We start from the raw sequence: 16265 nt of genomic DNA, 5'->3' as shown, positions 1-16265 counted from the left end.
TCTGCAAATATCGATATTTTACTGTGTAAACCTTCTACCAGATCATTAATGAATATGTTGAAGAGAACAGGTCCCAATACTGACCCCTGCGGTACCCCACTGGTCACAGCGACCCAGTTAGAGACTATACCATTTATAACCACCCTCTGCTTTCTATCACTAAGCCAGTTACTAACCCATTTACACACAATTTCCCCCAGACCAAGCATTCTCATTTTGTGTACCAACCTCTTGTGCGGCACGGTATCAAACGCTTTGGAAAAATCGAGATATACCACGTCCAATGACTCACCGTGGTCCAGCCTATAGCTTACCTCTTCATAAAAACTGATTAGATTGGTTTGACAGGAGCGATTTCTCATAAACCCATGCTGATATGGAGTTAAACAGTTATTCTCATTGAGATAATCCAGAATAACATCCCTCAGAAACCCTTCAAATATTTTACCAACAATAGAGGTTAGACTTACTGGCCTATAATTTCCAGGTTCACTTTTAGAGCCCTTTTTGAATATTGGCACCACATTTGCTATGCGCCAATCCTGCGGAACAGACCCTGTCGCTATAGAGTCCCTAAAAATAAGAAATAATGGTTTATCTATTACATTACTTAGTTCTCTTAGTACTCGTGGGTGTATGCCATCCGGACCCGGAGATTTATCTATTTTAATCTTATTTAGCCGGTTTCGCACCTCTTCTTGGGTTAGATTGGTGACCCTTAATATAGGGTTTTCATTGTTTCTTGGGATTTCACCTAGCATTTCATTTTCCACCGTGAATACCGTGGAGAAGAAGGTGTTTAATATGTTAGCTTTTTCCTCGTCATCTACAACCATTCTTTCCTCACTATTTTTTAAGGGGCCTACATTTTCAGTTTTTATTCTTTTACTATTGATATAGTTGAAGAACAGTTTGGGATTAGTTTTACTCTCCTTAGCAATGTGCTTCTCTGTTTCCTTTTTGGCAGCTTTAATTAGTTTTTTAGATAAAGTATTTTTCTCCCTATAGTTTTTTAGAGCTTCAATGGTGCCATACTGCTTTAGTAGTGCAAATGCTTTCTTTTTACTGTTAATTGCCTGTCTTACTTCTTTGTTTAGCCACATTGGGTTTTTCCTATTTCTAGTCCTTTTATTCCCACAAGGTATAAACCGCTTACACTGCCTATTTAGGATGTTCTTAAACATTTCCCATTTATTATCTGTATTCTTATTTCTGAGGATATTGTCCCAGTCTACCAGATTCTCCACTTGTATCTCCAGAGCTCTGCGACATGGAGAGATATTTACAGGAAATTAAAGAAAAAATACGCAGGCTGTGCACTAAACATAATATTCCTATCCCAGCTACTAATATTCCCTCTAATCAACTTTCGTCTGACCTCCTATCCACTAATATCCAGGAGGATATACCACTGGTTTCCCTTACACCAATCCCCCTCAACCGAGGGGACACTCCACAAGCCTATACCCCATCAATACACACACAAAAAAGACTGAGAGCTAGATTTTTCCACTCATAAAACATCTACTGATTTTTTACCAACCCACTTGAATTACAAGCTGAAAACCCCCCAATACTCCTAACAGTAATGATAAAACTATAATACTGGATAACACTAAAGCTGGCATCACAATCTTAGTTCTCTTTCTTCCCCCGAGCCATCCCAACCCCACTCCTCTTAACACTCTACCGCCCTTATACATCAAAACTACTTTGCCCCAAGAGCAACCAAAAGAAAAAAATGTAGAAGGGGAACAAAAAGGGGAGTAATAAAAACAAAAACAAAAAACAGTAAAACTGCACCAGAGCAACAAACAGCCTAAGTGAACAATCTAACCTTACTAATGTCTTTAACTTTTCAGACTAGCAACTTACGACAGTAAAATCTGAAATTTTATCCAAAGGTCTTTCTCTCTGTCCACCCAATGAACCCGACAATTTCACATTTTTTGTTCCTACAATGCTTTGTGCAAAAATTTACTCTCAAAAGACACTTCCAGTTAAATAGAGCCTCCAATTCTAATAATTCAACATCAGGTTTCCATGTAGGCATACATCAAAAATCTAACTTGTATCCATTGGAGTACCAAGGACATTTGCTTTATACTTTTCTTGACTTAGTTGTCCATGATTTTAAAAACATTAAAGGGAACCTGTCAGCAGGATAATGTACAGTAACCTACACACAGTATCAGGTTGGCCACGTTATACTGATTAAAATGATACCTTGGTTGATTAAATCCATCTTGTGGTTGTTTTTTAATCTTTATTTTCTGGAGGGGGGTCTTTATGCGGTGCTCTGATTAAGTATTCATAATGCAGACTGCGGACAGGTCTCATTTTAGGTATTATTTTAATCAACTAGATGGTAGCCCGCTTCTAACGCATCGGGTATCCTAGAATATGTATGCAGTTTATTTATGAAGATTTTAGAATAATACATTGAATACACAGGATTCGTCCGGCAGCGACAAATTAGCGAAGTGTGGTTCAAATCCCGCGCCAATTCGTGGCCGGACTGCACCTGTCGCTGATTGTTCGTGGCCAGCCGCATAGTAGATAGCACAGCCACGTAGTATATAACAGCCCACGTAGTAAATAGCACAGACACGTAGTATATTGCACAGCCACGTAGTATATAGCACAGCCATGTAGTATATCGCACAGCCACATAGTATATAGCACAGCCCACAGAGTATATAGCACAGCCCACGGAGTATATTGCACAGCCCATGCAGTATATTGCACAGCACACGCAGTATATTGCACAGCCCACATAGTATATTGCACAGCCCACGTAGTATATAGCACAGCCCGCATAGTATATTGCACAGCCTGCGTAATATATTGCACAGCCCGTGCAGTACCACGCACGCAGTATATAACACAGGCCACGTAGTGTATAACACAGACCACGTAGTGTATAACACAGGCCACATAGTGTATAGCACAGCCCTCGCAGTATATTGCACAGCCCGTGTAGTACATTGCACAGCCCGCGCAGTACATTGCACAGCCCACGTAGTATATTGCACAGCCCACGTAGTAGTATATAACACAGGCCACGTAGTGTATAACACAGGCCACATAGTGTATAGCACAGCCCACGCAGTATATTGCACAGCCCGCATAGTACATTGCACAGCCTGCGTAGTACATTGCACAGCCCGCGTAGTACATTGCACAGCCCATGTACTATATTGCACAGCCCGCGTACTATATTGCACAGCCCACGCAGTACATTGCACAGCCCGCGTAGTACATTGCACAGCCCACGTAGTATATTGCACAGCCCACGTAGTACTATATAACACAGGCCACGTAGTGTATAACACAGGCCACTTGGTGTATAACACAGGCCACGTAGTGTATAACATAGGCCACATAGTGTATAGCACAGCCCACACAGTATATTGCACAGCCCGCGTAGTACATTGCACAGCCTGCGTAGTACATTGCACAGCCCGTGTACTATATTGCACAGCCCGCGTACTATATTGCACAGCCCGCGTACTATATTGCACAGCCTGCGCAGTACATTGCACAGCCCACGTAGTATATTGCACAGCCCACGTAGTAGTATATAACACAGGCCACGTAGTGTATAACACAGGCCACTTGGTGTATAACACAGGCCATGCAGTGTATAACACAAGCCACGTAGTGTGTAGCACAGCCCACGCAGTATATTGCACAGCCCACGTAGTACATTGCAAAGCCCGCGCAGTACATTGCACAGCCCGCGCAGTACATTGCACAGCCCGTGCAGTACCTTGCACAACCCGCGCAGTACATTGTACAGCCCACGTAGTATATAGCACAGCCCACGCAGTATATAGCACAGCCCATGTAGTATATTGCCCAGCCCACGTAGTATATAACACAGCTCACGCAGTATATAGCAATGTGGGCACCATATCCCTGTTAAAAAAAATAATTAAAATAAAAAATAGTTATATACTCACCCTCCGTTGGCCCCCGGATCGAAGTGGTACCGATGCTCCTCGCACGCTCTGGTGTGAAGAGTGCATTGCGGTCTCACGAGATGATGACATAGTGGTCTCGCGAAACAGCTACGTCATCATCTCGCGAGACCGCAATGCATGAAGCGGTCACCGGGGCATCGCGAGGAGCAGGAAAGGCCTGTTCCTGATCCGGGGGCCGACAGACGGTGAGTATATAACTATTTTTTTTATATTTTTAACATTGGATGTTTTTACTATTGATGCTGCATAGGCAGCATCAATAGTAAAAACTTGGTCACACAGGGTTAATAGCAGCGTTAACCGAGTGCGTTTCACCGCGGTCAACGCTGCCATTAACCCTGTGTGAGCCCTGACTGGAGGGGATTTTGGAGCAGGTACTGACTGCGGGGAGGAAGGAGCGGCCTCTTTTGCCACGACCAATCAGCGACTTGGATTTCCATGACAGACAGAGGTCGCGACCAATGAACATCTATGACAGACAGACAGAAAGACAGACAGAAAGACAGATAGACAGACGGAAGTGACCCTTAAACAATTATATAGTAGATATAACCTGACCATAACCCCAACCTGACACTGTCTGTAGGTTACTCTGCACAATCCTGCTGACAGGTACTGTTTAATAATGTTACATTTAGGAATCTCAAACACAACCTCACTTCAAAAGAAAAATCATCCATATTATGTCTCAAAAGAAATACAAACATTGTCATTGGACCATCTGACAAGAGGGGTGGCATCGTTAAACAGAATCAAAATGACTACTTGAAAGAAGCATATAATTTATTATCTAGTACTGACAACTACTCCATCACATCTTCAGGTCCTTTTCCATCTATACAAGTGAATTATACCAATCTCTTTCAGAAAGCCTTTGACAAAGGCATATTAAATAAAAAAGAAAAAAGTCCTCACTAGGGTTGAGCGAAACGGGTCGGCCATTTTCAGAAGTCGCCGACTTTTGGCAAAGTCGGATTTCATGAAACCCGACCCGACCCCTGTGTGGGGTCGGCCATGAGGTCGGCGATCTTCTGAATCTGGTATCGGAATTCCGATCCCGAGTTCCGATATGTTTGCAATATCGGAAATCGGTATCGGAATCCATATTTAAGTGTAAAAGAAAGAATTAAAATAAAAAATATTGCTATACTTACCCTCTGACGCGCCCTGGTACTAACGGGCAGCCTTCCTTCCTTAGAATCAGCGCGTGAAGGGCCTTAGATGACATAGCGGCTTGTGACTGGTCGCGCAACCGCCCATGTGACCGCTTGCATGACCAATCACAAGCCGAGACGTCACCGAAGGTCCTTCAAGTGCTGATTCTTAGGAAGGAAAGCTGCCGGAAAGAAGCAGGGCGCGTCCGAGGGTGAGTATATACCTAATAGCGAGCGAGCGGTCACATGGGCGGTCGCGCGACCAATCACAAGCCGCGACGTCATCTAAGGCCCTTCACACGCTGATTCTAAGGAAGGAAGGCTGCCGGTTAGTTCCAGGGCGCGTCAGAGGGTAAGTATAGCAATATTTTTTATTGTAATTCTTTATTTTACACTTAAATATGAATCCCAGGGCCTGAAGGAGAGTTTCCTCTCCTTCAGACCCTGGGAACCATTGGAAATCCAATGCACTGCATTGGGTTTCGTGTTTCAGCCGACCCCGACCCCGACTTTTTTATAGGATCGGCCGATTTCACTCGACCCGACTTTTGAAAAAGTCGGGTTTCGTGAAACCCGACCCGATCCTATAAAAGTAAAAGTTGCTCAACCCTAGTCCTCACCATTACCTCAGTAAGCCATTCCTTTATCATTTACCAAAGGTTCATAAATCTTTAACAAATCCTCCAGTTGCCCCATAATTTGAGTAATTGGATCCCATACTAGCAATTTAGCATATTATTTATACAATATCTCACAGACATACATCCAAAATTTGCAAAACCATCTACAAGACTCTGCCCATCTCATTAGATTTTTATAGGACTTTCATTGGGAAGAACAATTCAATTTTCTTACTTTAGATGTCTCATTGCTTTATCCTAATATTAAGCACAGTATTGCTTTACAGTGTACCAACCAATTTCTAGAAAAAAGACCCCAAAAAAAGAAGAACATAGAGCCTTCATCCTTCAAAGCCTTGGTTAGGGCTAGCGAAACGCACCGAGTATAGATAGGTAGCTACAAGGTGCATTCGCAGCTCGGGGTCCACCATGCAGAGATATCTGCTGCTAAGTAACAGCGGATAAACTCTGAGCTCACACATGGGTTAAGCTTCACCCCGTGTGAACTGGAAGCGATCTATTTTGCCTCACAGAGTCGCGCTGTACACAAAACTATTACCCTATCTAGGGTTGTGCTTGCTCTGGAACTCTTCTGTGCTAACCGCACAGATGAAGGAACCAGATACTAAGCCAACGCTAATTGCCCCCACTGATGCTAGCTGCCTGCCTGAGTGTACAGTCCCAAAGCTACAGCCTCACACCACACATGAATAGAGTGGTATAGTATCCACTGGCATAACCCAAACACATTTGATACTAGCGCATGGCCGTGCAGCCATGCAAACCTTTTATAGTTTCAGCTCTTCAGGACCTTCCTGGTGGACCAATGGGAGCTGCCACAGGACATGAGCGTGTCACCCCCGACCTCCAATGAGAGGTCCTCCCGTAAGCATGCTCAGTGCATGAAAAGCAAGACTTAGTCCCAGAAAAACCTGCTCGCCGCTAACCAGTGCTGGCTACAAAGGCAGAGCCTGGAAAGGCAGCAGTAACCATTCGCACAGTATCAGGCTGAGCCAGATGCTGGGACCGACGTCTCCACTGTGCAGGTTTCACTGCAGCTGGAGGAGAATGGGAGACCGTAGCAGATGTGGTTCGAGATTCCCCCTGTGCAGCGGCGGGAACTCAACACCTAACAGCCTTGAGTTCATTTTACATGATTATTTTTATTTCAAGATCAAATCTACGACCAAAAATGTGGCATTGCAATGGGGACAAGAGGAGCCTCAAGCTATGCCAACATATTTATGGAAGTATTTGAAGACACAAACATCTACCAATTCAAATATTTTACTGTATAAAAGATTTATCAATGACCTTTTTTTTACATGGAAAGGAAACTCCAACAAAATTTTCCACTTTATAGAGGGATTAAATTCAAATAATTGGGACATTTCATTCACTCCGACTAGCTATTATCAAAGATTCCATTATTTTTTTGGATATAAACATCTCTCATCAGAAGAACTACATCATCACCAAAACTCATTTAAAGGAAATAAGTAGATATGAATGGTTACACCCATTACTTTTGTAGCCACTACAAGAAATGGCTAACAAGCATTCCTTAAAACTAATATTAATGGATTAGGCACAATTGCAGTATTTTAAGCTACTTTGATCAATTATCTGATACTCTCAAGGAGCAATTTACTAGCCAATGTGCTAGGGGTCAAGTTTCCACCTCTGCACAGGGGGAATCTCAAACCATGTCTGTTGTGGTCTCCCATTCCTCTCCAGCTGCAGTGGAGCCTGCTCAGCAGAGACGTCAGTCCCAGCGTCTGGCTCAGCCTGATATGGTGCGGATGATTACTGCTGCCTTTCCAGGCTCAGCCATTGTAGCCACTACTGGTCAGCGGCAAGCAGACGTCTCTGAGACTAAGTCCTGCTTTTCCCCTTCTGAGCATGCCCAGGGTAAGACCTCTCATTGGAGGTCGAGGGTCACATGCTCAGGTACTGTATCAGCTCCCATTGGTCATCTAGGAATGTCCTGAAGTTGCTGCAGCTATAAAAGGTTTGCATGGCTGCACGGCCATGCGCTAGTATTAACCTAAGTTATGAGCTCAGCACCAGTGTGGTCATGCTTGCATGTTGTCAGGTTTCAGCTGAAATAAGCCCCTAGAATACCGGCACCTCCAGTGAGGAGTTTTGTGTGTGCTCTGCTGACTGCATGACCACTGTCGGCTCTATCAGGTAGCTGCTCCCCTGTGAGGTTAACAGGGCACAGCGTTCTCTTTCTCAAGCAAACCTGTGAAGTAACAGAGTGCACTTATACCGCCATATAGTACTGTCTTTTACTAGCAGCAGGTTCTCTCCTGCACGGTGGGCCTCGGGTTGCGAACGCACCTACTACTCAATATATATACATATACCCGATGCGTTCCGACAACCCCTCACACAATGCTACTCTAAAAGCTTAATCAAATGTACCTATCAACAGACAAGGGGGCTCAGACAGCAGCAATGTTTGAAACCCAGATCCCAGGACAATAAAAAAGAAACAAATGAGTTTACAAGTAACTTTATAACTACCTTCAATTCAGCTAATTTCCCTCTAAGGAAAGTGCTACAACAGCATTGGCCCATTTTACAAAAAGACCTTACACTTGGCCCCCTCATCCCTCACCAAGAGCGACTTACTTTGAGATATTGAGTTTATTACCTCTGAAGTCCCCAACCGGATGGAGATCCTCAAAAAGAAGGAGTTTTTTGATCTGTAGGTTGAATACTTTAAAGCCTCATGGACTTAATGAGATCATAGAAATTTTTGGATGAGTTTTGCAAGTTTAAGGATTTTTACTAGAGCCTTGTTTGGTGCTTTTATTGTTTTACACATAATATTCTCATTTTATTATTATGTTTTATACTCTAATTGTTATTTTCATGTTAATTTATGCATACCTGTGCAATCTCTCTTTTGTTTTATGAGGGTACACAATCCATCACAGAAATATAGACTGGCCTTATATATATATATATATATATATATATATATATATATATATATATATATATATATAAACCGTATATACTCGAGTATAAGCCAAGATTTTCAGTCCAAATTTTTGGGCTGAAAGTACCCCTCTCGGTTTATACTCGAGTCATGATCGGCGGTGGGGTTGGCGGGTGAGGGGGAGAGAGGACTGTTGCATACTCACCTAGTCCCGGCGCTCCTGGCGCTCCCCCTGCCCGTCCCACGGTCTTCGGTGCCGCAGCTCTTCCCCTGTTCAGCGGTCACGTGGGACCGCTCATTAAAGTTATGAATATGGACTCCACTCCCATAGGGGTGGAGCCGCATATTCATTCCTCTAATGAGTGGTAACGGTGACTGCTGACAGAGGAAGAGGCTGCGTCAGCCGGAGACCAGCTGTCCAGGATAAGGAGCCAGGGACGCCGGGAGCAGGTAAGTATGTCATAGTTACCTGTCCACGTTCCACCCGCCGGGCGCCGCTCCGTCTTTCGCGTCCTCTTGCTCTGACTGTTCAGGTCAGAGGGTGCGATGACGTACTAGTGTGCACCGCCCTCTGCCTGAACAGTCAGTGCGGAGAGACGCCGAGACGGGATGCTGAGGAGCTGCGGGCAGCAAGAGAGGTGAGTATGTCATTTTTTTTATTGCAGCAGCAGCATTCTATATTGCACAGCTTTATATGGAGTATCTATGGGGCAATAATCAACGGTGCAGAGCATTATATATGGCACAGCTTTATATGGAGCGTCTATGGGGCCATAATGAACGGTGCAGAGCATTATATATTGCACAGCTTTATGTGGAGCATCTATGGGGCCATACTGAGTGGTGCAGAGCATTATATATGGGGCACAGCTTTATGTGGAGCATCTATGGGGCCATAATGAATGGTGCAGAGCATTCTATATGGCACAGCTTTCTATGGAGCATCTATGGGGCCATAATTAACGGTGCAGAACATTCCATATGGCACAGCTTTATATGGAGCATCTATGGGGCCATAATGAACGGGGCAGAGCATTATATATGGCACAGCTTTCTATGGAGCATCTATGGGGCCATAATGAACGGTACAGAGCATTATATATGGCACAGCTTTCTATGGAGCATCTATGGGGCCATAATGAATGGTGCAGAGCATTATATATATGGCACAGCTTTATATGGAGCATCTATGGGGCCATAATGAACGGGGCAGAGCATTATATATGGCACAGCTTTATATGGAGCATCTATGGGGCCATAATGAACGGTGCAGAGCATTATATATATGGCACAGCTTTATATGGAGCATCTATGGGGCCATAATGAACGGGGCAGAGCATTATATATGGCACAGCTTTCTATGGAGAATCTATGGAGCCATACTGAACGGTGCAGAGCATTATATATGGCACAGCTTTCTATGGAGCATCTATGGAGCCATACTGAACGGTGCAGAGCATTATATATGGCACAGCTTTATGTGGAGCATCTATGGGGCCATACTGAACGGTGCAGAGCATTATATATGGCACAGCTTTCTATGGAGCATCTATGGGGCCATAATGAACGGTGCAGAACATTCCATATGGCACAGCTTTATATGGAGCATCTATGGGGCCATAATGAACGGGGCAGAGCATTATATATGGCACAGCTTTCTATGGAGCATCTATGGGGCCATAATGAATGGTGCAGAGCATTATATATATGGCACAGCTTTATATGGAGCATCTATGGGGCCATAATGAACGGGGCAGAGCATTATATATTGCATAGCTTTCTATGGAGCATCTATGGGGCCATAATGAACAGTGCAGAGCATTCTATATGGCACAGCTTTCTATGGAGCATCTATGGGGCCATAGTGAACGGTGCAGAGCATTCCATATGGCACAGCTTTATATGGAGCATCTATGGGGCCATAATGAACGGGGCAGAGCATTATATATGGCACAGCTTTCTATGGAGCATCTATGGGGCCATAATGAACGGTGCAGAGCATTATATATGGCACAGCTTTCTATGGAGCATCTATGGAGCCATAATGAACAGTGCACAGCACTATATATATGGCACAGCTTTATATGGAGCATCTATGGGGCCATAATGAACGGGGCAGAGCATTATATTTGGCACAGCTTTCTATGGAGCATCTATGGGGCCATAATGAACGGTGCACAGCATTATATATATGGCACAGCTTTATATGGAGCATCTATGGGGCCATAATGAACGGTGCAGAGCATTATATATGGCACAGCTATCTATGGAGCATCTATGGGGCCATACTGAATGGTGCAGAGCATTATATATGGCACAGCTTTATATGGAGCATCTATGGGGCCATAATGAACGGTGCAGAGCATTATATATGGCACAGCTTTCTATGGAGCATCTATGGGGCAATAATCAACAGTGCAGAGCATTATATATGGCACAGCTTTATATGGAGCATCTATGGGGCCATACTGAACGGTGCAGAGCATTATATTTGGCACAGCTTTATGTGGAGCATCTATGGGGCCATACTGAATGGTGCAGAGCATTTTATATGGCACAGCTTTATATGGAGCATCTATGGGGCCATAATGAACAGTGCAGAGCATTATATATGGCACAGCTTTATGTGGAGCATCTATGGGGCCATAGTGAATGGTGCAGAGCATTATATGTGGCACAGCTTTATAAGGCGCATCTATGGGGCCAAAATGAATGGTATGGAGCATCTATTTTTTTTTTAATTCACCAGTAGCTGCTGCATTTTCCACCCTAGGCTTATATTTGAGTCAATAAGTTTTCCCAGTTTTTTGTGGCAAAATTAGGCAAAATTTGTGGCAAAAGTTAGAGAACAAAGTGTCTAACATCCAGATAAGGAAGCGGACGCAGAGACCGGAGGAGAAGCTGACGCCGCTGGGTCTCCCAAAACGAGTCCGGTTGCAGAAGGAGGACTTCAGTCTGGAGGAGATTTACACCAATAAGAACTACCACACGCCCACAGAGAAGTGAAAATTTGAGGCTTATACTCGGGTCGGCTTATACTCGAGTATCTATATATATAATTGCCTAAGGGTTTTTCCGTCTGTCTGTCTGTCTGTCTTTCTGTCTGTCTGTCCTGGAAATCTCACGTCTCTGATTGGTCGAGGCCTCCAGGCCTCGACCAATCAGCAACGGGCACAGCATCGACGTAGAAATCCCGCGCCTCTGATTGGTCGAGGCCGCCAAGCCTCGACCAATCAGCGACGGGCACAGCGACGATGATGTCATAAAGGACGTAGACATCCCGCGTCTCTGATTGGTCGAGGCCGCCAGGCCTCGACCAATCAGCGATGGGCACAGCGACGATGATGTCATAATGGTTGCCATGGTGACGATGATGTCATAAAGGTTGCCTCGACCAATCAGCGACGGGCACAGTCTGCCGCGAATTCTGGAATCATCATTGTCCATATACTACGGGGACATGCATATTCTAGAATACCCGATGCGTTAGAATCGGGCCACAATCTAGTATATATATATATATATATACAGTATATATATATATTTATATATATCGTCACTTGGTTTTCATACCTTGACAAAGGCGACCACCTTCTTCCCTGTCACGTGGTTCAGGTCCTGTTTGCTACCCGATGAGTTCCTCTCCGCTCTGCTCTCAGATCCCTTGCTGTGGCACGCAGCTCTCCCTGCAGTAGTAATACCCGGGAGTCGTGGCAAAAATAATTGAAATTTACAATGTGCATAACTATTCACAACCTAAAGTAATTACTTTGTGGAGCCTCCTTTTGAGGCAAGTACAGGTGTAAGTCACTTTGGACAAGTCTCTATGAGCTTTCCACATCTTTACACCCATTCCTCAAGGCAAAACTGCTCCAGTTCTTTCAAGCTAGATGGTTTCCTCTGGTGAACAGCAATCTTCTAGTCTGACCACAGATTCTCAATTTGATTAAGGTCTGGGCTTTGACTAGGGCACTCCAAAACATTTACATATTTCTACTTAAACCACTAAAGTGTTGCTTCAGCAGAATGCTTTGGGTCATTGTCTTGTTGGAAGATGGAAGGTGAAAGGCTGAATCTCCATCCCAGTCTCAAATCACTGACAGACGGAAACAGATTTTGCTCAATAATATACCTGTATTTTGCGCCATCCACCTACCCCTCGACTCGGCCATTTTTTCTGTCCCTGCTGCTGAAAAACATCCCCAGAGCATGCTGCCTCTCTGATTCATGCCCTCCTTGCTAAGGCTGAGAGTTTTGGTGGGTGGCCATCTCTTGGAAGGTTTTTTGTGGTACTATATTTTTCCATTTGAACATTGTTTTTATTGCTTAGTTCCCCTGTAACTGGGACTGGTATATTATCCCCAGTTACATGGGAAATTCTGCATCTTGCCTGCATTGCAGAGCTGACTGGGTTTTCTATGACCTGGCCACTCTTGATCCCTCTCTACAACCAGCAATCATATGATTGCTGGATCTATAGGAGTAAGCAACTGTCAATGCTTCCTACAGAATAAAGTGTGATCTGTTGGGACACTTCACTTATAGTCTATGGGTAGTCTAGAAGTAGGTAATTAGGTTTTTGAATTCAATGTACAGTATTTTTTTTAAAAATGCCAATTTTTCTTTGATATCACAATCTTTCAAAAAATAAAACTTTTCATATTTGCCACTAAAACTGTTTTAGTTCTTAACTTCCAGTTGTCGAACATTAGCAATGAGCAAAACTCCAAGCATATCTTTCGTTTTTAAACATGTACTGAGCATGCGGAAAGGTCATTGTGAAGTGAAGGGGAAGAGGAGGAGCTTTTAGGATGTTCCTATTATGATTGGTGAAATCTATGTTATCAGCTCTGCATAGAGGGGTTATTTGCGGAAGAAATAATGCCTCTGATGATAAGGAAACTTCTGTACTCCTACTGCAATACAGTGGCCAATGTGAAAATTGCAAGTTTTCTCATTTTGTTTTTTAATAGAGATCGTGATTTGAAAATAAAAACATTGACAACATGAAAAAATAAACATAACATAAAAAACAGATATAAGCAGTAAGTCATTTTCTTAAGACACACACACCCATTACCTTAGATGGGGTCTGAATCCACAGAATATTTAGTTTACAGATCTGGACCACCAATGTTGAAGTAGGGAAGTGTTATAATATAGATACTGGAGCAGATGAAAATCTGGAACTTCAAAGCGCTGATAAAGCAGTAAAGAACTAAACAAAACATTTTCTTTAATGTGCACTAAAGCGTTTTTCATATAACACTTTTGGTACATTTAAAAAAAAAACAGTGTTTCATAAAGTTCCTGTCTATAATATAAAGGCTTTTACTCATTACAGTCACTTATATATTGGATAAAACGACTATTACCATAATAAATCTAAAATCAAAGTCAAGCTGTGTCAACTCTTGATTGGTTAATGTGAACGTCATAAATCCTTGTGCAGATTTTACGAGAGCGAATACAATATTGAATTCTCGATTCACATCTTCCTTGCTGAAATATAGCTGTATTAAATCTGTGCGGAATATTTTCTTAATACAGTTTTTCATGAGACCTGCCTTGAGCAACAGATGCATGATTGTTCAACAAGGGTTGTGCCTCATTTGTTCCTGTACATTGTGCCTAATTAATGTTAACTTGTCTGTACATAAAAAGTACAATAAGCTGTCCTTTCCAATTTAATTCTGACAGTTTAATCGAATCTGTTTTCTTTAAAAAATAATTAGATCATTTACACTTCATTAACATGTAATGTAATGTTGAGACATTCATCATAATGATTTCTTATTTTTCTTCTGCAATATTATCTCCTCTAATGAAACTGTTAACACCAGGCACGCTCTAATTAGCTCTATCATATCACTGACAATGTCTGCAGGGGCAAGGGTTTTGGGAAATGAAATTGAATGATGTCAACAAGGTAAAACACATAATGTTCCTGTTAATACAGAATATAGAATTCCTGGCAGAATAGCTTTTTTGGCAACGTGTTTATTTGACATTTACATTTATGCCTCACTGTGAATGCAACCTCAAATATGTATTGCTCAGTCAGTGCTTGTATATGGTTACTGCTGCACTGGGAAAACAGTATATTATAATATATGGATGATATCTTGAACAGAATGAAACCTGGCAATCTGAGTCAGAACACATCTTCACACACTCATGCACTGATGAAATAAAGATGTTTCTGCAGATATATAGAGTTATAGGCTTTTTTTTATTTTATCATTGGAGTGGTGTGACCAATCTAAGTTCCCTGCCCCCAGTATTATACTCAACACCCTCCGTCTTCATCTGTTATCGGTGCTTCTTCGTTCAGTTTTCCGCAGGCAGGGACCTTCCGGATCTCTACAATGTTTGCTTGGCGATCTGGAGGTCACAATTCCATGTTGGTCTATAAGAACCAGAACAAAGCTCTCATAGCCTCACATTTAAAGCTTGTGATCGTTACCTCTGACTTTCGGACCGTCACAAGTTGCGGTCACAAGATGGCGGTGCAGGACCAGACCGCCTCCAGGAACATGTGAAGATGGCCGCCGGTAAGTATTTTACTAGAGGTAGGGAACTCACATTAGTGGGGCCACTTTGGTGTTGAAACAAAGAAAATGATAGAGTGGTGCTTTAAATGCAAGTTCATTTTGGATGGACTGGGTTACAATGTAAAAATACATTTTTATAAGATTATATGCTCTTTTTTATAGTTCTTTGATTGTAACAAAATGAAGAAAACAATAGATGGTAAGCAGCAACCCTAATGTCAAGTTACAGTATATGAGATACAAATTATTATATGTTTTCAAATTTTGATCACTTTGAATTCACAGCAATTAGAACTATTTAGATACTGTATATATTATAATTGAGCAGTGTGAATCAGACATTGACTGTTCTTTTATACTGTGTGTTTTTCTCTGAAATGCTGCAATGTTTTATGGAAGAATTTACTTTAAGAAACATCCTGGAAGCATGAACCTTGGATGAGGAGTCTGAGGCAGCACCTACTCACCCCCCCTCTCCCTATGTCGAACATCACTGATAAGTAGAGACCTGAAAGTCCCAGGGAAGGAGCCATCAGGGACCTGCCTCTTCAACTAGTCATTCAAAATACCTTGTCGATGGCCAAATTTTTTAATGATACCTTCTCTGAATCAACATTCCAGAGTAAAACATACAGAACTGAACAAAACTTTTATTAAGTCATAGACAATATGCCGAAAGAATGCTTTTAATAAAAAACAGTTCTTAATTTATTTGTATCAATTGAGAAAATGCAAAGTGAATAAACAAAAGAGAAATCTAAATCAAATCAATATCTTTTTGTGAACACCCTTAGCCATCCTGAAAATGGGTGTCACGGGTTTACCTCGACAGAGAGAGGCCAGAAGACTGTGGTGTCTGATTTCACATACTCCTGCACTGATTAGAAGCACTTCACCAGTATATTAAACATGCAGGTTTTTGCTAGCAGTGAATGGGTTAATCTGTTCAGTTGATAACTTCTGAAACTTTTCTGCTTTGATGGTCTCAGCTGTTCAGTGTT

The sequence above is a fragment of the Ranitomeya imitator genome, chromosome 6 (assembly GCF_032444005.1).
Source record: "Ranitomeya imitator isolate aRanImi1 chromosome 6, aRanImi1.pri, whole genome shotgun sequence".
NCBI classification, from domain to species: Eukaryota; Metazoa; Chordata; class Amphibia; order Anura; family Dendrobatidae; genus Ranitomeya; species Ranitomeya imitator.
Note: the sequence above shows the minus strand (reverse complement) of the source record.